The sequence below is a fragment of the Sus scrofa genome, chromosome 9 (assembly GCF_054392235.1).
Source record: "Sus scrofa isolate SSC_HxYL_T2T_F1_AM1 chromosome 9, Sscrofa_HxYL_maternal_Yorkshire_Landrace_v2.0, whole genome shotgun sequence".
Lineage (NCBI taxonomy): Eukaryota > Metazoa > Chordata > Mammalia > Artiodactyla > Suidae > Sus > Sus scrofa.
This window is the reverse complement of record NC_139391.1, coordinates 142804078-142828868: the sequence shown is the minus strand read 5'-3', so window position 1 is coordinate 142828868 and position 24791 is coordinate 142804078. Positions and strand designations below refer to the sequence as shown.

The following is a 24791-nucleotide window of genomic DNA, read 5'->3' as shown; positions in this document are numbered from 1 at the left end:
TCTCCCGGAGGTGGACTGGGATAATACATGCAAAGCACTTGGAAGAACACACAGCAGAAGCCATCACTCTTAGTTATGGTCGGTGGTCAGTTTTTACACGGTCATCCCTGAAAAGTTTCCGTTTTCATTGCTTCCTATAGGCATCCTGATTTCTCAATAACGTATAAACAGTGGGAGACAGAAATTATGGCAGAATTTATTTTTCAATAAGATAGGCTTGGTAGGACATTCCAAGTTCTGCCCCATCTAGGTTGCAGCTAGAAAGAGTTTACAGTTAATTGATGCAAACGATTGCCTATGGAATGGATAAGCAATGAGATGCTGCTGTATAGCAGTGGGAACTCTATCCAGTCACTTACGATGGGGCATGATAATGTGAGAACAGAGAATGCGTGACTGGGCCACCTTGCTGTTCAGCAGAAAATTGACAGAACCCCATAAACCAGCTACAATGGAAAAAAACCATTTAAAAGAAAAAAAAAAAAGAAATAGTCTCCTGCCTTTGACTTACTTGGGGATATGCCCAGTATTGAGCGACGTATTTTCTGCTCATTGACTCCAGGGACGGAGCCACTGTACCTGGACAGGACTGACCCCTGACTCAGTTCCCTGCTGGGGTTTTACAGCTGTTTGGGGAATGACTGACACCTTGGACGCCTCCCTTCTAACACCTGAATCTCACACCTCAGAGAGTGGCCTCTGTGTTTTACAAAAGGAATAAGCATCTTTTTTTTTTTTTTTTTTGCTTTTTAGGGCCGCACCTGTGGCACATGGAGGTTCCCAGGCTAGGGGTCGAATCAGAGCTGTAGCCACCGGCCTACAACCTACACCACAGCTCACGGCAATGCCGGATCCTTAACCCACTGAGTGAGGCCAAGGATCGAACCCGCAACCTCACGTTTCCTAGTCGGATTCGTTTCCACTGAGCCATGATGGGAACTCCCCAAGCATCATTTTAAAATCTCATTTGTACATTTTTGTGACCATCCTGTGACAGGACAGAGTGACTTAGAATTGCATGAAGTTCCTGGACTTTGGTTCCTCAGCCCCAACACTGGCGCCCTTGGCACAGAAGCTGACACACAGGACGGCACGACGGAGAAAAGAGAATTCCAGAGGGGCAGAGATCAGGGAGGCTGGAATGGATTTTCCAGGGTGGAAAGGAAATGAGAAACAGCCTGAAAAGGCCAGGCGTAAAGGAAATGGGCGGACCGCCAGTCTTCAACCTGGGCGTCTCTCCACGCGGACAGCGGACCTCACAGGATGTACCCAGCGGGGGAGTTAGGCAGAAAATGTACCCAGTCCTTCGCCAGCTTTCTGTCTCCCACTGGGCATTCTTTGGCAGGGTGGCCAGCACGCATTCGCCTTTGTGACCCAACCCTGGCCGATTTCTTCAGGAACGGAGCCCAAATCGTTTTATTTCATTGCCGGTTGCCAGAGCCAAGGATGGATGTTGAGTTTTGTCTTTGACTTGGACAGTGGTCCAGGTCCCTGGTGTAACGTTTCTCATTCAGGCCCCTTCTGGCACAATGGCCAGGATCACAATATGCCATCGTTTGCCTGCATCTCTTTAACTGGTAAGATTCACAACCTTTTTTAAAGGCGGAAGAAGCATTATATTTTCTATTTGAAGAGGACAAGATGGAATTTTCAAAAGTTGTTAAAAGGCAGTGAATTGGTTGCTGCATTTTTAAAGAAGTAGAACATCTGGGAAACAAGTTTTATTGCTTAAACATATGGTGTTTCCCTAATGGGAAAGGCCTGCATTACCAAATGAAATGACGGGAAAGTCGTGATGCATTTAAGGTTAGAGAGAAAGACAGAAATCTGATACTCTGAATCCGGTGGCAGAGGAGAGCTTCGCTACTGACACCAGTGAAACGCAGTCCAGATGAGCGGAGTAAGAAGTACGGGTCGGCAGAGAACAAGGGTGTGGGGCTGTGTCTTGGAGAAGAGCTGCTGTCACACCAGGAACCACGGCTCTACCCCTGGATCACCTGTCGTGAGCACGTCCAGGGAACAGCCAGGCCTTTGTCTCTGTCATTGCTCTTCACTGGTGACAGTGGCTTTGCGCAGGGTGGCCCAAGGAAAACCTCATTTTGATCATGACGTAATTAGACAATAACAGAAGAACACTTTGCTTCTCCAAATGTCAACAAAAAAGTGAATCGAGAATAAAACCAAATAAGCCACATTAGAAACAGGCAGACACATAGGCATCGGGTAACAAGCAGGAGCTGGGGGAGCCCCAGGTGCCAGGAGAGCATCCGGCCAGCAAGAGGGCGGGCCTCCCCAGACTCTGCCAGCCTGGTGAGTGGAAGCTTCGGTTATTCACTTAGTGATGCCCCGTCCAAGACAGGGCGTCACCGTCTTCCTTTAAAGAGGAGCAGCCCTCTCCTGCTCCGGCTATGAACTGGCCGGGGCACGCATCCCTCTCAGCTGGGGTCACAGGTCAGGGGACCATTTCTGGGAGGCAGCCTTTCACCTGCCTCCATCTCCTGGCGGCGCGTCTGGTGCTTGGTTTGTTCTAGGAGCTTTCAGATTTACAGACCGAGATTATCGGATTCCATCCTCTGATTGTAAATCACAGGAGGACATCCATCTTCCCCAGAGCTCAGGCCAAGAACCTGTCCAGACTCAACGAAACCAAGACAATGAGGGGAATTTTAGACCAAGAAAAAAGGAGCAGCAGGAAGAGGAGGATAGAAAAGAAGGGTTGAAAGAGTCGAGGAAAGGACCCTGGGAAAGAGACACTGTTGAGCCCAGAAGAGCCTCTCAGAGCTTGGGCTTCTGTCTTGCAGAAGAGGGACGGCCCTTACTTTGGATCCCGAGTTAGAACCGGTGGACGAGGGTCCTGCTTACACGGAGAGGTGGAAATCACTGCAGGAAATAGTCTCCTGTAATCAGAATGACTTGAAAAATGGAAAGGATTTTCTGATAAGATGAGCGTATTATATACCACTTGCAGGATTCAAAAATAAGCTAGAGACTACTCTGGAATGTTCCATGAATTTTGTGCGTTCCAGAATTTTTCTGCGACCAAGACAGGGAATGTGTGCCGAGACCTTCCCCTGCGGTGTGAGAACGCGAGAATCGAGAGCTTTGCCTGGATACTTGGCCCCAGGAACCAGACGCCCGCTGCGGTAAGGGGATGTCTGCACCCAACATAGTAGCAAAAAGGACGAAGCGTCACTTTCGCTGTCCCTGGGTCTCGGCCCCAACGTGTAAAAGGAGAAGACCGAAAGGCAGAGAGCCCTGAAGCTTCCCAAAGCGCGTGGGCTCGAGCCGTCCGGCCTCAGCACACTGTGGGGGCCTGTCCTGCCCGGGTCCTGATCCTCTGACTTCTGACCCTCCCCGGGAGTCTCGGGCCTCTTGGTTGTGAGAAAGGAGGAAGCAGCAGAAGGTGAGGGGACGGATAGAGCAGCGGGGGTGGGGGGGGGATGCCCACGAGCCCCTCATCACCCACTGAGAGGAAGAAAAGAACCCTTGCCATGGGCTGATCTTTCCCCTTTTAACCGCCCTGCCTTTGAACTAGTTACATGTTCAGAAGAAAATCTAAAACTGTCTTTTCTGATGCTCTTTTTTTCTGCAGATTAATATTTGCTTACATACACATTGGGGTTCTGCTCTGTTTCCTTTGAACGGGACCAAGGTACATGCAGTTTCATGCATTAAAAAGGACCTGCCACCGCGCTTTACACGGTTTCCACGAGTGGCTCCACATAGATGCACCCCGTTCTCAAGGTCTCACTAATAGGCTTACTATTTTCTTTAAATTTTTCCAAGAATTATCTTTCGTAGTCAACTCGTTAATCCACTCGGAGTTGATTTTAGAGTTTCCCATAAAAAAAGACCCAAATCAGTGTTTTTCTCTGCAGAGTTCACGTCTCCCAAGCCATCGGCCGAGCAGAATATCGGCCAGCACTGATCTGCATGCCCCTCGCCTCACATCAAGTTTTCATGCAGGGATCTTATTTGGAGGCTTTCCTTCCATTTTGCAGGATAGATTCTTTACTACGAAGTCCTTACAATAGTATGTGGCCTAGGTCCTACGCGTTACTCTGGTGATGCTTTTTTTATGAATTACTTTGAGCTGTGCAGGTGGCGGGGGGTGGGTGGGGGTTGCTCTTCTGAATGAGAGGTGAGCAAACATTGCCAGACAGTAAATATTTAGACTCTGTAAACCGTACAGTCTGTATTACAACTGCTCAGCTTTTCCCGTACGTTGCAAAGTGATGCGAGCAGTCTGTACGGACCAACAGCCGTGCGGTGCTCCACAACGCCACACACGAAGCAAGGCAGTGGGTTGGGTTTTGCTCAAAAGCCATGGTTTCCTGACCCAGATTCTATGAAAAGGTCCTGCTGGGTTTTGAATGAAATTGAATTTAATCCAATGTCTCTGACTAGCAGACATGAGGACGTAGGTTCGATCCCTGGCCTTGCTCAGTGGGTTGAGGATCCAGTGTTGCCATGAGCTGTGGTGTAAGTCGAAGATGTGGCTTGGATTTGGCATGGCTGTGGCTGTGGCTGTGGTGCAGGCCGGCAGCTACAGCTCCGATTCAACCCCTAGCCTGGGAACCTCCATATGCCACAGCCTATGGCCCTAGAAAAAGCAAAATAAAAGAAACAAAGAAAGAAAATGAATTGACTCCAAAGGCCAGCTTGTAGAAAACTCTTAACACTGAAGTGCTGACTCTGTTTATGAATATAACATTCCATAGCCTTTTTAAAAAGGACATGCACTAAAATTTGTAAATGTACTCCGTATAGAATTGGGCCACATGGATTCCTAGATATCCAATAGCTTTCTGTGATTCTTTTCAGGTCTGTAGGTATATAGTCTTATTAACTAAACTTGCTGTATCTTCTTCCTGCCCTCCCTTCCAGATTTAGAGATGTTTGAATTTACCTTATTGCATGGAATAGAGAGGCCCCTTCAGTGCTCTGTGGCTGTGCTGACACTAAACAAGCCAGTTTTGTGGTTTCCTTACTATGTCAAGATAGGTATATTTGCTATAGGGAGTTCCCACTGTGGCTCAGCAATAAAGAACCTGACTAATATCCATGAAGGTGTTGGTTTGATCTCTGGCCTTGCTCAGTGGGTTAAGGATCTGGTGTTGGGATGAGCTGTGGTGTAGGTCACAGTTGTGGCTTGGATCCTGCATGGCTGTGGCTATGGTGTAGGCTGGCAGCTGTAGCTCCAGTTCGACCTCTAGCCTGGGAACTTCCATATATGGCAGGTACAGCCCTAAAAAGCAGAAAAAAAAATGATCTAGGTTCTGTCAGAATTTTTTCAGTATATTAATTCTTACTAGCTTGATTGTACGTGTACCCAACTCTGAATGCATTAAATGCTTTTCAACATCTATGATAAAGGCAGGGACTTTATCTTCTTCCCTTTCAGCCTGTTAATAAAAAGATTCAATTTGAAAGATTTAAATAAGACCCATTTTATCATAAATTATCCTTCTTTTCCAGACACCTATTAGATATTTTTTTAAATTTTATGCATCTAGATTCTTAAGTGCAAAAAGCGTCTAAGACTTTTCTGGTGTCTTCTTATGTGATTTTGATATGAGGTTAATGCAAGTCTTATTTAGAAGGTAAATCATAATTTTATTTTCAGTTATGCCCAAGAACAGTTAACCTAATATATCAACATCAATCACGTATATGATTAAAATAACCTCTGTTCGTTACAAACCAGGCAGAACTATGCCACAGCACGACCAGCCCATAGCAATGGCCCTCTTGCCACCGAAACGGAGGATGGCGCTATTTCCAGGTCGTCTCTCTTCATCCATCCGCACACTTTCCTGGTAGAGGAAGTAGATGCTGAATAAGGTGAATAAGTAAGGTGGCTCCTAGATGATAAAGAAGCAAGACATCAGGGATTGAACATAAAAAGGCGAGGATGTTTTTGATATGGTTGCCAGAGGGAACCTCCAGGAGCCGTAAGCATCACATGTGTAGAAGCTCGACGGCCTTCAAAGATGAGACCACGTAAATGCCTGATAAGTAGCAATGAGCAAACCAGCACTGGGATTAGAGAAAATACGGTTGAGCTGAAGGACAATGAAGCGGCAAGAGAGCAGCCTAAGTGTCCACTGACAGATGAATGGAATAAGAGGTGGTACATACATACGATGGAATACTACTCAGCCATAAAAAAGAACACAAAATAATGCCATTTGCAGCAACATGGATGCAACTAGGATTCTCATACTAAGTGAAGTGAGTCAGAAAGAGAAAGACAGATACCATATAATATCATTGATATGTGGCATCTAAAATGGGGCACAAATGAACCTATCTACAAAACAAACAGACTCACGGACATGGAAAACAGACTTGGGGGAGGGAGGGAGCAGAGGGACGGGGAGTTTGGGGTTAGTAGATGCCAACTCTGACATGTAGAATGGATAAGGAATGAGATCCTGCAGCGCAGCACAGGGGACTCTATCCAGTCTCCTGGGACAGACCGCAAGGGAAGGTAATCCAAGAAAAAGGATGTGTAATACACGTTTGGCTGGGTCGCTTTGCTGTGCAGAAGAAACTGGCACAACGCTGTAAATCAACTGTATCTTAACACATTTTTTAAGGGGGCAAGAGAGACTGGGAGAGAAGCAGAGGGTGAAGCCAGGGAAGAAATGAGAGAGTGACCCCAAGGGCATCTGTATTCCTGCTGCCGCGTCAGGTCCCTAACCTCCACGGCCAGATGGTTTTACCTTCACAGCCAGGAAGGGTCCCTCATGTTCCTCCCGCAGTCCTCCGCGTGATGCTCTCCTCGTCCGCTTCTCTTATTCAGAGACCTCCCTGGATGGTCTCTCCTCTCTCCTGTTTCATCAGTTTCCCTTCAAGGCGACGTAACTGCCATCCGCAGGTATGCGAAATTTTGCCTCTTTTAGGAAATAGATCTTGATTTTTCCACCTCCCTCAAACAATTATTCTGTCTCTTTGCTGATTTTAATGTATCTTATTTGGGGGGCCACGCCCATGGCATGCTGAGATTCCCGGGTTGGGGAACAAACCCATGCCAGAGCAGTGACCTAAGCGCCACAGTGAGAGCACAGGACCCTTACCCCACTGCGCCCCCAGGGAACTCCTCCTCGCTCGTTTTAGAGCACGTGTCTGTGAAACTGCTGTCTCTTCTCCTGGCTCCAGTGATTCTCCCGTTCTTTGAGTCCAAGGAAAGAGGGTTCTCCCCCTCCCCGGACAGGGGTGAACATTCACAAACATGTTTGAATCTATTTCCACATTGACAGGGGACCCAGAGTGGGACACTTTGCAAAGTAGATTGAGCTTGTTGGGTCCTGCGTGTGCGGTGTAGTGTTTAGAAAGAGGAGGTAGAAGTGGAAAAAGGCAGGTCCCGATGTCCCAGGAGTTAAGCAGAGCGTCACTCAGACGGTTCTGAAAGATGCTGTCAAACCCTTTGCCCAAGAGTTTTGCTTGTTAGTTTTCTATTTTGGATACGGAGACGAGACAGGGATGCAGATTATGAAATGCAGTGTCACACTGAGGTTCTGTCCCTGGTTATGGAGCGTTTCCTGGGACAACCTGTGTCTGCTCAGGGAGTGAGGGAAGGAAGGAAGGAGGTTAACACCACGTCAGCTGAAGAAAGGTAGAGGAGGCTTAATGCGGAAAGCAGCACGTGGCTGAGTTTTTCATAAAAAGTGGTGTGAGCTCAGGGGATGTTTTTTCCTTTTTAGCATCAGAACTGTTTTACAATCCAAAATCTCATATGCAGCACAGGAGCTGAGAGGGTGATCCTTTGCCCTCTAGAAACATTAAAAAAAAAAATTGCTTTCCTTGAAATCTATCGCCAAGCACATGAGCACACAACTGAAGGTGGACCGATTGCAATCTCTAGGCAGATCTTACCATCTGAGGCAGAAATGCAAATAAGCTGGGATTTGGGGGAATTTCTTGTGCTGGGAAAGCTGAGCATCCAAGATGCTCCAATACACAGATTTTTGTCAGAAGATTTTTAAAATGCAGTACCATAGGGCCAAAATAAAGTCACAAAGCATCAGCACAGGGCGCATGTGTCCCCGGATAATTGTATTCCATTAAGAAGTGACTGAAGGATTAGTGGTGGGACATCCAATTATGATTTTAGAAATAATACATTGTGATCAATGAAGGGGACAAGACGTAAAACAAGGAGATTGTTGTGAACACAATTTCAGCAATTCAAGAAAGTAATTCTGTTTGCCAAACTAATGTTGTGGTGATGGCAACAACAGGGAATGAAATACGAAGAGAATCCTGAAAGGCAAACAAATGCTGACGGGGGTGTTTCCGTGAGAGATTAAGTCCTAAAGTCTTAAAGTGCTCATGGCAGATAATTAACGAATGTCCTGCTCACCCAGAATTGTGTAGCTCTGGCTATCCTCGAGATAAAAGAGAAAACAGTTTCCTAATTTCTGTAAATCCGATGAAGACCCTGGTTAAGAAAAGCTAGATTTATGTGAATGTCTGCTATGGGCTGGTTTGGTAAATGATAGATGATTTATTGAGCCTGAATCTAGGGGAATAGAGCAAGTTCAGATCAGCGCAGATGGCAAATTTTGTTCTGGGGTTGGAATGGCTAATTCACAAGGCAATAACCAATAGCCAAACTACATGGATTTGAAAAGCAGCAAGGAAGGTGAACAGTGAGTCTCAATTTGGAAGTTCATCATTAAGGATGACGATAATTGGCACGGATTACCCACGTCAGGGGTCAGCAGGGAGACCGCAGAGCAGAGTGAGTGGAGAGGAGAGATGGAGCTTCCATCAAACTGGGGCGCAGAGGAGCAGGAGCACCTTGCTAAGGCGTGAGCAGAGAGCTAAGAGGCTGACGCGCAAGGGCCAAGCGACGTCTCCGAATGCGAAGTGTTAACCATCTCCATCGTATGAGGAATGACGGGAAGAGCTTGGGAGGAAACGGGTAAGACGCGACTGCAACAGACGTCCGAAGGGCAACAATTTGAAGAGACGAAAGCTACCTAGAGGCGTTTAGTCAATTCATTCCACCAGAGCTGAACAAAAAGTTCATAGAACTGGAGGACAGAGTTTTACCCAGTAAGAAAAGTTGGAGCTACTTGAGTCACGATGATAGAACCTCAAATAGAATCAGTTTAAATAGAAGGGAAATGTGGGAGTTCCCGTCGTGGCGCAGTGGTTAACGAATCCGACTAGGAACCATGAGGTTGCGGGTTCGGTCCCTGCCCTTGCTCAGTGGGTTAACGATCTGGCGTTGCCGTGAGCTGTGGTGTAGGTTGCAGACGCGGCTCGGATCCCGCGTTGCTGTGGCTCTGGCGTAGGCCGGTGGCTACAGCTCCGATTCGACCCCTAGCCTGGGAACCTCCATATGCCGCGGGAGCGGCCCAAGAAATGGCAACAACAACAACAACAAAAAGACAAAAAAAAAAAAAAAAAAAAAGAAGGGAAATGTACTGAGCTCGCCTCACAAAACCTGGGAACAATTAAAGCAACCCTCACGAAACCTCACTATGTCCATGACTACGGCCGGGCCACTCCGTCCCTGGATGCAGGGGACCAGGGGAGTGGGGTCAGACCGGCAGAGCAGTGCTTTCCAAGAAGAGAGAGGGAACGGCTCCCCGGGCACAGGCCCTGGGAGGGGGGTCCCGGCCGGCTCTCTGAGCTCAGGGCTCAAGCTCTGGGAGGCAGCGGCCACCACTCCTTCCCACCTCCCCCCAGTCCCTCATTAGAAGCAAATGATGGAAGTTAAAAAAAAAAAAAAAAGACAATTGCCCAGACAGAGCAAGTAGAGCCCTTTCCACTAAGCAGGTGCCCCTAGAAGCAGCTCCCGGCGTCCCGTGGCTCGTGTGTGTGCTTTGTGGTCCGACTCTAGACGCACCATGCAGAGAGCCCCCGGGTGGCCTGAGGACTCCGCTTCACAATAAGCACCGGGAGGACAGAAGGAAACGACGGAAGGAAAGGGAACGCGGATGTGAACTTGGTTCGGAGGGGCTTCGCCGTTGCTTTGCCGTCTCACAGACCCTCACTCACCCCGACCCCTTACGGCGTCATCCCCGCTTTCATCCCCAGGTTTATGTGTCTCCCAGGCTTCAGAGCACTTCGCTACACCGCATCACTCCCGGGATTTTTATTTCGCCCTCGCCCGGGTCTGCTTCATTCCCACACACTTTTGGGTCTCTCGGGGTGTTTTTGGCTCCCCGATGTCCTCTCCAAATCTTCAGCTGCTTCTGTCTCTCAGCGTCTACCAAGCCAGACACAGCATTTAGTCCCTTTGTGAACCACACCCCCTGATCCGCACTGTGTCACTGATATTAAACCAGGAGATCACTAACAGAAAGCCTTTATAGGCTCGCATCGCAGGAAGCCAATAGTGAAAGCCACATTTATACGTGAAAGAGCAGTCCCCTGGGAATAACGCTCTAACTATAATACAGACACTGCAAGGCTACCTTCCTTCCTCCTCCTCTCCTGAGCCGCCGTTCCTTTTATTCCTTAAACGCTTCGCTACTTGTTTCTAACGCAGCGTCGTAAGCATCCCCCATCTTTCTCTAGAGCTTGCTTCCTGGCCTTCCGCAAAGGCTTATTAAGGGGTTTTGCTTATTCACAGAGACAGAAAGCAGATTAGAGTGACTGGGGATGGGGCGGGGACAGGGAGATGGACTCGGCCCTTTTCTCTCCATGGGCTGCGTCTGCATGGGAACACAGAAGGGGACCAAGTGTCCTCTTTCTATAAGGACTTCTCTGAGCACCAGCCAAATGTGGTATCTGCGAGGGTTCCTGGGACCAACCCTGCCCCTTGCTCCATCCTGACCCTTATTGGATACAGAGTTTTTGTTTGGGATGTTGAAAAACTTGAAATAGATGGTGGTGACAGTTGCACAAAACAATGGGAATTTAATTAACAGCATTAACTTGTACCCATGAGAAGTGCTAAAATAACAAATGTACGCTGTCTGTATTTTACCACCTTACACAAATTCATTTTCAAAAAGAAGGGAGGTCCCATCGTTGTTTAGTGGGTTAAGAACCCAACCAGTCTCTGTGAGGACGCAGGTTGGATCCCTGGCCTCGCTCAGTGGGTTACAGATGAGGTGTGGCTGCAAGGTGCACTGCAGGTCACAGAAGCGGCTCAGATCCTGTGTTGCTGTGGCTGTGGCAGCTGCAGCTCCGATTCAACCCCTCGCCTGGGAATTGCCATGTGCTGCAGGTGCAGCCCTAAAAAGAAAAAAAAATAAAGAAGAAAAGGAAGCAGTGAACGCCACACATGGCATAGAGGCAAGTGAGGCTCAGGGGGCGTTTCCTCTAGACTGGTGGCCCTGGCATCTCAGCCCCCGCCCGGCCTTCTCCCCACCACCCCCCAGCATATATTAGCCTCCATCCCACGCCCAGCCTTGCTCACACAGGTCAGGCCCGCCTGCCTGCAGACCCCTCCTCAAGTCACTGGAGAAGCCCCAGGCCTGCCTGGCGGCTCCTGGGGAACCCCCCGCCCACACACACACGAGGGGAAACAAGATCTGCTTTACAGAGTCAGTGTATCCATCACCAAAGAAGAAATGGGAACATGGCTCTCTCTCTCTCTTTTTTTTTTTTTTTTTGGCCACACCCATGGCATGTGGAATTTCCCCGGGCCAGGGCTCAAACCTGTGCATCCGTTGTGACCTGCACCACACCCTTGACAATGCTGGCTCCTTCACCTGCTGCACCACAAAGGAACTTCTGAATTTCAGCAACACTTTATTTATAAACCCTACGTGCTGTTACAGAAAGACGAGGAGCGGACAAGCTGGGGGTCTCCGGATCTTCTCTCAGAGTAGTGACGGACCTGGGATCTGAATCAGGTCTCCTGCAGAGCTCGAGGGGACAGTCTCAGCGTATCGGCTCGGCTTTGTCTCTTCACACCCGGGAATCCCTGCTGGTGCCTTTCAGAGTAACACCACGTGACCTCTGCCTCCAGCATTTGGTTGGCTTTCCTTCGTGTGAAATTGCAATTTGGATGAGGAAGATGCTTAAATGGGAAAGTCTTGAGAAAGGAGTAAAATAATTTTGGTATTTTATATGGAACTATATGGATGTACAATATTTTAAAAAATCCTCTGAAAATATATTTTAAAATCTGTGCATGATTATTGCCTGCTTTGAAGTGTTTTCACTGAAGAATTTGCATTTGTTTTCACTGTGGCATAATCCGTGGGAGACGATCCCATGCAACGCAAACCAGCAAGGCAAAACCGGAAAACTACAACAACAAAGGCCGTGTGAAAAAGACGTATTCCACATTTGACATTGGAAGACACTTAGCATTTTCAAGAAGCTCGCTCAGGAACAATATATCAAATAGTTTAGGTCACATAAGGAGCTTTGAATGGAAGTCCCTCTGAGTAATACTCACGTTTGCCATTTAGGGCAAGTCCAGTTAACGTGGTGGTATTGAAAATCACCACTCTTTCTAGGGTGAGATGATCTACCGACACATTCCACTTCCAGATCAAAAAGTAGGGAGCTTGGCTGGCAAGTAATGGCACTCAATCTACTCCCAGATACAGAGGTGGGAGTTCACCGCCAGTGCTCGCAGGGAACAAAGTCCAAAAATGTGGAACACGTCCCTGAGCTAGAAAAGCGCCACCCCCCTTCCCCCAGACATGATTCAGACCAGGGGAGACGGAGCCGCAGGCGCTCTCCCTGGAACTCCCCAGTACCGTTATCCATCGCCTGCCGAAAACAAGGCTTTTCAGACACAATTTCTAACCTTCGCGGCCTTCTTTGAACATGGATATCCTACATGGGCATTATTCTAATATAGAAGAGGGAGAAAAGCTTCCTAGATATCAGGTGAAATGAAGAAACTTGCCCAAAGCCACACAAGTCATACGCAACACCCAGCGGGGCACACAGGGTGTCAGGACTGAGCCTGCAGAACACAAGTGCTCAGAGGCAGACAGGTGTCCTGTCTGTCCACTGCGGAAGGAGACGTGCCAAGCCTCTGTCCTGGTGCCAGCACTGAAGTTTCTTCACTTGGGTTCCTTCTTCTAATTTCAGGAGCAAATATGGCCTAAGTGCCAAGGGTGGTGTTAGTCCCGTGGCCCCTCTTCCCTGGTGCAGAACGAACCTTCCGAAAAGCTGCCGTCCCTCCCACATCGCAGCAAGGAAAGTGGGCCCCACGCCCTCCTTCTGAGTGCAAGCCTGTCCCTCTAGCCCTTTGTCCCCGGAAAGCGAAGGTGAACCTTCCCCAGCTTCTGGCCCACACGGGCCCTTCATCCCCTCGCACATTTACACCCATTCCCTGAAACACTCTTCTCCTACCTCCACCCCTGGGCCCCGCAGCAAGATCCCGCCTCACCTGCTCCCTGCCTGCTCAAGTCTCTTTCCATCACCCAACTCAAACAAAAAAAACCCTTGAATTTCCTTTCATCTCTATAGATAATTAAAACTCGTTTCCTCTTCATGCTCTCGCATCGTTTTTTCAGCTGTTCATCATCACTCACCTCCGTTCAATATGCAGTGGATTAATTAATGCCCCTCCTGAAGCGTCAATCATTTTGCTAATGTTCCCATCACGAGAAATGAGGTCCACGCTTCCCTCCTCGGCTTCGGGCAGATCTCCTGACCGCGGCCTGCTGCGCCCGAGGGACGGCCTTCTAAGCGTTTTCCCGGCTCCGCAGAAGTATCCAGAAGGACCTGAAACTCATCCTGGGCTGTGTAGACAGACGGACTCCACCGGGGGCACCCACTTCGTGGCCCTCATCGGCCATGGCACCCCCCACATCCACACTTCAGCAGGGGTGGATTTCGCACCCAGGATCTTTTAGGAAGTTGCTTCGAGGTCACCTTGGCTTCGCCTCGTGCGTCTTTTCCTTATTACCCTGTGCTTCCCTCGTGCTGTGGTTGCTCACACAGTGTCTCTCCTGCTTCCTCTGCCCTGCGAGGCTGCCTCGGGTCACCCGCTGCCTGTTTTCCTTCTGCTGCCTGACGCCTAAGACCTTGAGGTTCCCAAAGGAAGTATTTTTAGAGAAAGACCAGCCTTGGCAGGCTAAAATGCATAAATAGATAACGTAAGGTTATCGAGGATCTCAGAGCTGATTATTTCAGAGGGAAAACAAAAACAAAAAACAGCTGCTAGGAAACACACTGCTGGTTCTCAGTAAAAAGCAACCCTAGTAAAAATACTAGTTCTCACATTTGAGTAACTGGCACAGACCAGGAGAGGCTGGAGGTTCAGACACCAGCGACAGAGGCCTCGGATCGTGGGACACGGCTTTGTTTCAAAGTGCCGGTCCAGGAGTTCCCTGCTGCTGCAGTGGTTTAACCACCCAATGATTCAGGGCAGCACCGCTGGTCACTGCTCTGGCACAGGTTAGAGTCCTGGCCTGGCAATCTCCCCCACACTGTGGGCGTGGCGAAAAAAGGGCTGATCCAGAGAAAGGCTGGCTCTAAGTCGTTAGAACCCTGGTTTCCATTTTAGACTTCACTTTTTTAAAATTAATAGACATAGTTTGGGGCAGTTTTAGATGCACAGAAAAACTGAGTGGAAATTATAGAGTTCCCAGATGCCACTCTGCCCCTTCTCTGATTTTCCCTCTTAGTAAGATCATGCATTACTGCAGTACAGCTGTTACAATTCATGTTTGGGGATTTTCTTACAGCTGAATTTTAACTCAATGTGTGTGAGCAAAGCTTTGGGGGGTGATGCGGAAAGGGGTTCGGGGGTGAGTCGTTTCCTGTGAAATGCTGCCTGAGTGGAAATACACATGTGGCTTCAAGCAAAGTTACCTCCAATTGGGTACAGCACAGAGCACTGTAGCCAGACTCTTGGGATAGATATGATGGAAGATTGTATGAAAAAGACAGTGTGTGTGTGTGTGTGTGTGTGTGTGTGTGTGTGTGTGACTGGGTCACTTCGATGTCTGGCAGAAATTGACACTACACTGTAAATCAACTATACTGTAATTAAAGGAAAATGATGTTTTAAAAATCATCAAGGTGCACGTCCAAACCATCGGCCTCCTGTTACAGCCCCGCCACCTGCCTCTCCCAGCATCTCCCGCACTCCCATGGCCTTTGGCTTCACAAGGTCGGTGCCTTTCTCCACGGTAATCCGTGCCTCATCCGCCCTGCATGCTGCCTCCTCACGTGTAACGCCCATAACCCGCCGAGCCCAGAGGCGGTCACAGCATTGGCCGGCTTAGGTGTTAGCGGTGGACTCCGGGGTTTTGGCGTCGTCTTCAGCCACAGTGGAAACGTTGTTTGGGGACAGAGCAACATCAGGGAGTGCACGTGTCCTTGTCCCCTTTTATTTTTTATTTATTTTATTCCATTTTATTTTTTTGGCCATGCCTGAGGCCTGGGAGAATTCCTGGGCCAGGGATCAAATGTGCACCAAGCAGCAACGCAACCCACTGCAAGGACGACACCAGGTCCTTGACCCAGGGCATCACAGGGAACTCATCCTTGTTCTCTTTTCAATCACATCGTTTCATTGGCTATTCAAATGCCTCTCCATCAGATGAACTTAGGTTTGTATTCATATTTAGAAAAACTGAGAAGTACTGAAAAATTATGCTCTTTAACTGACCAAGCTTAACTTCCTCAAATCAGAGGATTTTTGGTAGGGATGTAAATACAAAGAAAAGAGGTGCCTTCCCACCTCTGGGAGGTGGTTAAACCCAGCCTTACACAAACGTCTGGCTGCTGGGTCTGGGTACCAGACAAGGCAGTGACATAAACAGCACTTGGCAGGGAGAAATGCACTTAGCAAACGGTCACTGGTTCTTGCCCCTGGTTTTCATAGTTTTGTAGAAACTCCTGACTTTACTGTCGTTTCTGACCAGAGCTGATGGCTTAACTTTTAGGCATATTGTAGCTGAAAACGATATTAAAGCCCTCACTCAAGTCAGGCAGCATTTGCTTCTGGAAATGACATTATACAAGTAGGACAAGAACGGCTCAGGGTTCAAGTGCACAGAGTGGTGTTCACCAGAGCACGGAATTCTTCTCTGGCGTCACGAAAGAATCAAAACTGACATACCAGACAAGCCTCATTCAACCTCCAGAAACGAAGACTAATGAAATGGCAGTTTGGATTAGTTAAAAACCTGAAGTACATGAGACTGGAAAGAAACCCCGTTTCAGAATTCTTGGATTTTAACAGAGGCAACCTCCAAGATCCCATCATTTTTAAAAGCACATTGAAGAAGTTTTTCTCAGAGGTGTTTAGAAAACCTGACTCAATTAAGAGATATGAATCTTATAAATAATAAACCATCTTTCCTAAGAAATACACAGTAACTTATCTATTATAAATTGCTGATCTTTAGATAGTTTTGATCAACCGTGTTTGAAAAGATGCTATATCACCACAATACAGTATGACATGCAGAACCTCAAGGTGCCAAGAAACGTTACATTGACAAATGGGAGACATTACATTTAAATTAAACTAAAAGCAGAAGACAAAAGAGAATTTAAAAAGCCTTATTTACAGACATGAAACATGAACTATTTGTCTCATGTCTAATATATTTATCTTTTATACTTATTTAAAGGGGTAAAAATTAGAGCATCTCTGCCTCTCCCCATCTATACGCAAGTAACGCATGCGTAAATGCATGTGTGTATCCGTGTGTATATATGCTATCACATACATGCGTGTATCAGTTTTATTACCTGTATATACTTTGTCTATGCAAACATACATATGTGTTCACGCTATTTGGACTACAGTGCTAGAGATTGGAACATGGCAAACCCTCTGATCAGGATTTGGAGTTAACAAAAGTAATAGCTGGGATCTGAACACATCAGACAACCTTTTTTTTATGGACTGGAACATTCAGCTCACTACAGGTGTCAGGAGTCAGATGGAGAAGATGACTAATGTTAAATGTATAGGATAGGATAAGATTCCATCTTATATTACAAAGCCCGTGTGTGTGTGTGTGTGTGTGTGTGTGTGTGTGTGTGTGTGTATCACTTGATTGTTCTTAACTTCTCACACTGTTCCTCCAGCCTTCTCTGCTGCAGTGCCCTCTGCTCAGGGGCGAATGCTGTTTGACCACTGAAATCGATGGGATTTTCACAAATGGAAGAAGACCTTCCTACAGAGCTGGGCTGGCGCCGTCACATCCGTCCTTACTGCACAGACAAGGCCACTGCAGTATTTGGCATCTGCCACTTGGAGCTACAGGTTGACATTCACTACTCACTACTGCAGAGAAAAATCTTATGAAAAATGTCGCATATAAAAATCCCATTAGGAGGATTTCATTCAAGGTAAAGGGCGGCTGGCGTTCCCACTGTGGCTCAGTGGAAATGAAGCTGACTAGCATCCATGAAGACTCAGGTTTGATCCCTGGCCTTGCTCAGTGGATTAAGGATCCGGCATTGCCATGAGCTATGGTGTAGGTCGCAGACACGGCTTGGATCCCTCGGTGCTGTGGCTGTGGCTGTGGCTGTGGTGTAGGCTGGAAGCTGCAGCTCCAATTTGACCCCTAGCCTGGGAACCTCCATATGCTGTGGGGGGCAGCCTTTAAAAGCCAAAAAAAACAAACCAAACCAAAGATAAGGAGTGGATTTCCCGCTGTGGCTCAGCAGGCTAAAGGCCCAACGCTGTCTCCATGAGGATGTGGGTGTGATCACTGGCCTCACTAGGTGGGTTAAGGATCTAGCATTGCCATAAGGTATGGAGTAGGCTGCAGATGCAGCTCAGATCCCACTTGGCTGCAGCTGTGGTGTAGGCTGGCAGCTGCAGCTCCATTTTGACCCGTAGGCTGGGAACTTCCATGTGCCACAGGTGTGGGAAAAAAATAAAAAGATGGAGTGTTTACAACCTGCTGTGAATATTGATATATAACCTGGACAGAAGATATGGAAGAGCTATTTGAGGGCTCTGAAGAGCAAACAGGAGCAGAGAGAATGTCTCCGCAAAGAAACAGATCAAAAGAAGAGCCAAGTGGAAATATTTAGAACTGAAACCCTTGAGTAAAGAAAACCATGTAAATGCAGCACTGCCATTTCCTTAGGCTGTTGTAACAAGTTAACACACATCAAGTGGCTTGAAACAATGTGAATTTGTTATCTGGAAGCGAGAAGTCTGAAGTCAGGGTGCTGGCAGGGTCGTGCTTTCCCAAGAAGCTCCAGGGGAGATTCTGTTCCTGGTCTCTCCCAGCGTCTGGTGGTCGCAGCCGCTGCACACAGCACGCGAAATCAAGGGTTAGCAGCCTAGAAAGAAAGAGGGAAACGGTCACTCTTCCCGGAACACGTGGCTCTGCAGAAAATCCACAGGAACATAGAGACGTCCTCCCAGGTCCGACAAACGAGCTTATCGAGGCTGCAGGTTGCAAGAGAAACACGAACAATTCCTTTTACACTTTAAGGTGTTAGCAATAAAAGTGGAAAATAAATTAAAATAATATGACCACAGTTTGTAAGAGTTTCCAAAAACGACACACTTAGGTATAAATCTAGGAACGTGCAGACATGGTGTGCAGGCTGAAAACTACAACGTGTTAATAAAAGCAATAAAGAGGATCCGAATAAATTGAAAAACGTGCTTTTTATGGACTGGAACACTCAACATAATACAGGTGTCAAATAACCCAAAATCGTGCCAGGTGTATTACAATTCTAAACATCCTAGGGTGAATATTTAGCATCCCAGATAAATGGATTTTAAAATGTATATGAAAGCCAAGGGAACCCCGTACGCCCAAACGAATCTGAAAAAGAAGGCTCTTAGGAGACCCTTCCCCGGCTTTAAGACACATTCCTCAGCCACAGTGCAGAAGACCTGGCAGGACTGGCAAATAGTAGGACAAGGATCAGGAGAACAGACTAGGACGTTCACAAGAGACCCATGCACATGTGGCCAATTGACTTCTGATAAAGGTGCAGTGGCAATTTGATGGGGAAGGAGTTCTCTTTAACGAAGGTGTTGGGACACCTGGACAACCCTACACACTTTTACAAAAAGAAATTTAACTTAAACCTCACAGGTTTTACAAAACTAGCGAAAAATGGACCATGCATTTAAATGTAAAATAAAATCTTTTAAACTTTTCGGAGAAAACAAGTATATCTTCCTGCCTGGATCAAAGCGTATAAGACCAGACCTCCGAAGAAAATCACATTAAAAACAATAATAAAAAATAAATTATTTCAAAGCTAAAACTGCTCGGTCTGTGAAACATGTCCTGTGACAATGAAAAGACGATCTGTAGATGAGGAGAAAGCCTTTGAAAGTACATATTGGGCAAACTTCTTTTGTCCAGAATAAACACATTTAAAAACTCTCAAAACTCACCAGTAAGAAAAGGATAATATGTTTTTTTTTAAATGAGCTAATCTGCTGAATAGATTCTTTCCAAAAGAAGATACACAAATGATAAATACCCACATGGAAAAAATGTTCAACATCACCACCAGTGTAAATTCAAGATCACAAGAAGATATCACTATGCAGCCATTAGGATGGAAAATTCATAAAATACATACTGAAAGTACCACTGTGGGGATATGGAGCAATGGGATGCTCCCACAATACCAGTGGAAGAGAGAAATAGTTAAACCACTCTGAAAAGCAGTTTGCCATCCCTTTAAAATACATACATATGTAACACAGCAATCCCACTCCAAGGTATTTATCCTGGATAAATGAAAATGTGCATTACACAAAATTCTAGTCATGATGTTTATTACAATGCCATTTACAATTGTCTCAAACTTGAAACAACCCCCATATCCTCCAACAATCAAAGGGATGAATGGATGTAGTAGATCCATGAGATGGAATACTATACAGCAATGATAAAGATGGGCTATTGCTATACCAAGCAACTGAGGTGGGTCTCCAAGGCATAATTCTGCATGACAGAAGCACGTGGACAAAAGGTTAGTGCACACTCACATAGTTCCATGGGGAGCAGGGATTAGTGACCATGTTTGACTCTGGAGTGAAGCAAGGGGGCAGAGGCAGGGCTTGCACTGACAGAGCTCTTCTGCATCCTTTTTGCAGTGTTGGCTACATGAGTCTGCACATGTTGTGTAATTCATGTAACTGTACACAAAGTCACTTTTACTGTGTGCTGATTTCAATAATGCAGTTTTACAGCTTCTCTTCACCAAATGACAGCCTATCTGCTCTCACGTTAAGGCTTCTGGATCACAGTGTCTGCTGCACTTTGAATGGTGTTTGTCAGTAAATGACTGCTTAACATCTTTATGTTTATGGAAAATGCAGTGTAAGAATTTCACATAAAATGATACAGGGGCGGAATGAGAAACCCGACTAGGAACTGTGAGGTTGAGGGTTGGGTCCCTGGCCTCGCTCAGTGGGTTCAGGATCTGGCGTTGCCATGAGCTGTGATGTAGGTCACAGATGTGGCTCAGATCTGACCTTGCTGTGGCTGTGGTGTAGGCTGGCAGCTGCAGCTCTGATTTGACCCACAGTCTGGGAACTTCCATATGCTGTGGGTGTGGCCCTAGAAAGTCTAAATTAATTAATGAATGAATTAAAAATGATACAGGGGAATGTAATATCTACAGTCCTGGACAGAGGTCACTCATTCTGAATGAGCAGGTTCTGAAATAATGAGATTTTGCTCAGCTTAATGAAACACCTTCTGCAGGCTGGAATTTTATTTATTTATTTCTAAGCCTCTCATATCAATATTGAATACTAGCTCAAGCACTGGGCTTCTCATCTTTAGATCAAATACCTGCTAATTGGTGAGGCTCTGCTCTCCACCGCCTGCTCTGCTGTAACTCCCAGCATCCCAGGAGAACTCCCCACAGCTGTCGTTCCCGTTAACAGTTAATCGAACACTGAGGACCCGGGAGAAAACGGCGAGGGCGCTGCCCACAGAGCATCCTCAGCATCCTAGCGGGGCAGGAGCCAGTCTGCCCTCTGTCCGTGGACCGCCCGAGCTCCTCCTCACGGGTCACCAGGCACACCCGTCGCCTTTGTCCCCCCCTTTCCCCCACCCCACCCTGCTGCTCCTCCTTCCATGCCCCCCACCCACCTGCTCCAGGCTCATGAATTCCGAGGGGCATCGGGTCTGAGGATGGACACGCAGAGGGGTGACGGGGCAGCAAAGCGCAGAAGGGAACCGCCCGGAAGTCCGAGAGGGAAGAGGTGGAGACCAAGGGGCCTTTGCACTGTGTCTGCTTCCGTTTTAAAGGACAACTAGAACTTCCCCACTTCTGTTAATGCTCTAGCAGCAAATGAACAATTCTTACTAAATGATCAAACTAAACAAAAACACATCCTCTTTCCCTGACAGGACTTGTACCAAAAATTCTATTTTTTTTTTTTTTTTTTTTGGAGTTTCTGTCACGGCTCAGTTGTGAGCGAATCTGACTAGGAACCGTGAGAATGCGGGATTCTAAAATGAGCATTTCTTACATTTAAAATTAGAATGAAATGATACATTTCTTGCAGACTCCATTTCGTACTGTCTCATACACGTCTTTACCGCAGGAGTAGGATCCATGCTGCTGGACAGAGGCACCAGAACAGGGGAAATAAATGCAGAGAGAGGTGTGGGCAGAAGCTGGCTGCGTGGACCATCGAGCAGCCTCGGGAGTGTTACCAGCGGCCTTGCTGTAGCGGGTATTCCTTCTACCTTAGTCCTTCTGAATCACATGCATACAAATTCTCCCGAAGAGCACTGACTGGACAGAACACACTGGAACCCATTTCTTTTTTTTTCTTTTTTTTTTTTTTAATTGGCTTTTTGCTATTTCTTTGGGCTGCTCCCGCGGCATATGGAGGTTCCCAGGCTAGGGGTTGAATCGGAGCTGTAGGCACCGGCCTACGCCAGAGCCACAGCAACGCGGGATCCGAGCCGTGTCTGCAACCTACACCACAGCTCACGGCAACGCCGGATCCTTAACCCACTGAGCAAGGGCAGGGACCGAACCCGCAACCTCATGGTTCCTAGTCGGATTCGTTAACCACTGCGCCACGACGGGAACTCCCTGGAACCCATTTCTATCGATCCTTTTTATATCACTATGAAAGTGTAATCTTATAGTATCTGATTAAAAACTCTGTGAATAATCATTCACTGAAGTCTTTGGAAAATTGGGTTGTGAGGACATTGTCAGTCTCGGCACATAGGATTGTGCCCCATGAGACTGAAATGACTTTGTTGTTGTTTAAGAAACATTTTACTGGGTCTTTTTCCGACTCCAGCAGCAACTCCAGCGGATCCGGAAGTTTTCGACTCAGTTCTCTTGCTGGTAGGAATTCTCTTGGAAAATGTCAAAGTGTTGATGAATTATTATGAACAATTCCAACTAAGATAATAGAGTGTTTAGGGACAGTATTAATTCATTGGGAATCCTTTGTTCGAGAAAATAGATATTGTCTTTGCTAGAATAACCTTTGGCCTCCAAGTCTATGCTGGCTCCAGCCAGAGACGTGATGTGTTGAAATTCCCTGGCACTTGCCGTGTCAAGAAACAAGTTTGCTTCTTTGGTTTCAGAATCCAGTGACAATCACCTATTTGATCTTCTGTGCATCATTTCACGTCACATGTTGGTATTCTACTGGCTTCTGGAGTTTCTGGTAACCTGGATGTCTCAAACCTCACATGGTCAGGGCGGCCTCACTGCCCAGAAAGAAAGGGAAAAAATAAAAGAGGCTTGATTTTCTTTATAATAAAAAGCCAGGTGCATGACCACAAGTGAATTGCATCCTTTGTTTTCCTTCCAAGCCTGCCGATGTGAAAATCCTGCTGATTTTCAATAAGTCTAGCACAGAGAGCTTCCGCAAAACTTCCAGAGAGCGCGGGCACGTGCTGAGGGCAGGTGGGGCCGTAATCACGGTTCTCTTTCGGTGAACAGCTTCTGCCTCTGAGCTGCCCACCCCTCACCAAAATCTCATTTGGAAATTACAGTGAGTCCACGCTGAGTTTCTGGCATTGGGTGAACCTTATACCACAAATGACTCCTTTTTTAAGAATCACATCTGCTACCAAAAGAGAAATTGGAAAACGTTGAGCATAAGGAGCTGGATATGAAATAAAAGACGAAGGATGCTGCAGCTGTAAGAAAATTGCTACAATTTCTTTCCTTAACAGATGCTCACGGAGGGAGGGTCCTACTTGCCTCCCTTTGCAGAATCTGAAGGCCGAGCTGGGTTCCTTTACATTGCTCTGCCCCCTGGGGTGGACAGTAGAAGGCGAGGATGAAAAAGCTCAGAATCTCAGTCCCAGAAGGAGCTCGGAAAAAGCACACCTGCGGGGCACGTGTGAGTATCAACTTGCCCAACAGACACAGGAACGTGGACATGTGGCAGGAGCAGCAGAGGAGGGCACTAGAGGCAGGGCTGATGTGCAGATGCCTTCTCTTCCCAACCTGATACCCAGGCGAAGCTTGGTTTAAAATCATGTACGGGCTTTGTTACCCCAAAGTCCTGCACCGTCCCTGTCAATGTCTTAGCAAAATCAGCCCTCCTCCTCCTCCCCCCGTCTCTCCTTCGGTTTCTGGTCAGGGTCCTTTTCCTGAATGGCAGACAACCATCTCCCTGCTCTGTCCTCACAGGCCTTTTCTTGGTTGTGTTCATGGTGGCTGGGGCAGTGGGGGGGGACCTCTCTGGTGTCTCTTCTTAGGAGGACACCAATTTCATTGGATCAGCCCCCCGACCCATTCCTTGTAACCAGGTAAACATCCTTGTAACAAAGTGTATTTCCTTATGCCCCCCTCGTAACCAGGGACACTTCCTTATACGTACTGGATTCAGGGCTTCAACACATAAAGGGGAGGGGCAAACATCCCGTCCAAAACAGAGGTCATGTGCAGACACTGAGCTCAAGTACATCACTAGCTCCGACCTCTAAGATCTAAGCCTTCATTGTTGACAGTGACCCCTTAGAAAAAAACCGTAAATTACCACACCACAGACTTTTAGGATAGGTCCCTTATTTAGTCAAAACTTTTGAATGGTACATGTGGGGATGCCGTGGGCTTTCGAATTTGCTATACATGACGTTTTTGATCAAACAATGAAAGGAAATTCATCTAGTTTAGAAAGTTTAAAGCCTTCCTTTGTATATATCTTTTAAAACTTTAAAGCGAGTATAGTTTATCAAATTTTAAAGAGGACTGCCATTTGGCAGGAGACAAAAAAGAGCTGGGAAGTCATGCTTCTGTAGGATCGAGCTGCCCTCTCCTGCCCGTCGCTCCTAGTCTGGCTCAGCTCCACTGCTGATGCCTCATATCTTCCTCTGGCTAACTCGGACTTAAATCCTTTCCCTTGGACCTCCTGATAAGTCTGCACTGTTGTGCTTATGCTATGCAATGAGTATAGGCTCTTCTAAAGCATTAAATAATTGGGAAGCCCTCTCTGGCTCCTTTCCAGAGGTGTGGATGCTTTGGCAGGTGCTAGGGTCTATTTGCACACTTGCTACACACGTCGCTTGTCTCTTGGGGTCATTTTTATATTAAGAGATCATGGGGTGGGTGTGTGTCTGTGCGCGCGTGTACACACAGAGCAAAAGAGAGCGAGGACAGAGGAAACGAGGAGGAAAGCTGTGGGGTCTTCTGTTGTGTGGTTGCTGCTGTTTAACACCACATCTTGGCGATGTTCCCAAGGCAGTCCTGCAGGCCGGTGTCATCCTTCACAGCCGTGCAACATTCCAGAACACGGACCCGCTCTCGTTCCTTATCCGCCCTGGTGAAATGATTGTTGCTTATTTATTTCCACTGTAAGGAATCTTGTGATACGCTTCTTTGTAAATAAGTGGTTATGCCTTTATTCAAATTTTTGTAAAGTAGATTCACAGATTTTTAACCACTGCTTTCTGATG

At 47.1% G+C, this 24791-nt stretch overlaps 1 long non-coding RNA gene across 1 annotated transcript; it reads left to right on the top strand.

Moving 5' to 3' along the window:
- Positions 1-1889: 1889 nt before the first annotated feature.
- LOC146400260 (uncharacterized) lies at positions 1890-18955 on the top strand. The gene is made up of 3 exons (XR_014816680.1): positions 1890-3403; positions 5708-6883; positions 16990-18955. It is a non-coding gene; the product is annotated as an uncharacterized LOC146400260 (long non-coding RNA).
- The last annotated feature ends 5836 nt before the right edge of the window (positions 18956-24791 follow it).